This window comes from Amblyomma americanum, chromosome 4 (assembly GCF_052857255.1).
Source record: "Amblyomma americanum isolate KBUSLIRL-KWMA chromosome 4, ASM5285725v1, whole genome shotgun sequence".
In the NCBI taxonomy this organism is placed as follows: domain Eukaryota; kingdom Metazoa; phylum Arthropoda; class Arachnida; order Ixodida; family Ixodidae; genus Amblyomma; species Amblyomma americanum.
Genome location: NC_135500.1, coordinates 157,526,367 through 157,527,109, shown reverse-complemented (window position 1 = coordinate 157,527,109; position 743 = coordinate 157,526,367). Strand labels below are relative to the sequence as shown.

Below are 743 nucleotides of genomic sequence, written 5' to 3'. Positions count from 1 at the left end.
ACTCAAATTTACCGAAAAAAGACCTAAGCCGCGACCACATGTAAAAGTGACTGCATGAAAGTCCAACCCAGTTAAATGCTTTCGAGACATTTCGGTTATGTCCATGCGGCGAAGTTATCAGGAGTTATCGAGATAACCTGTCTCAGCATCTCAGCTCTGGAAACTGCTTACAGCGACATACGAGGTAAGGCCACCTACGTAAACGCAGATATCACCAATCTGAAACAAGTTCCTTTATTCAACACCGTAACATTATGCTTGGAGGAAGGCGAGAAGGTCAGCTGGAATGTTGGCTTCCATGGTACGTGCTACACCCCCACTTATAACGGCCGCAGCAACAGCGTCCTCCCTGGAATGAATACGCACATAAGGTAATTGGTATGCATTGACTTGTTATAATGACGAAATAGAGTGAAGTGCAAACTGAGGGGCGACTATTGCTAGTTGAAAACTTTTCCCAATACCCCGCCGAGACGACGCGAAATACCGTCGGCTATGGTAATTTTTGGCAGGCCCTACGGGAAAAAAAATAGTTAAAAGTTGTGAAGCACTTGCAATGACAGTGAAAATTAGGGGTTTGCTCCAAATTTCGAAAAGTAGCATATTGGAGAAATTGGAGGTAGAACATGGAAAAAGAAAAAATGGTACAGCCAAGAGGAACACAGTACGTAGTGCTTTGCGAAGACTATTAGAATTCATCACATCCATACGGCAGTATATCAGATGGCTGCAATAGAAATCAC

General features: G+C 43.6%; 1 non-coding gene across 1 annotated transcript; it reads left to right on the top strand.

The window, feature by feature from the left end:
* Window positions 1–381: 381 nt before the first annotated feature.
* LOC144130752 (U4 spliceosomal RNA) lies at window positions 382–523 on the top strand. Its single transcript, XR_013314191.1, has one exon. It is a non-coding gene; the product is annotated as a U4 spliceosomal RNA (small nuclear RNA).
* The last annotated feature ends 220 nt before the right edge of the window (window positions 524–743 follow it).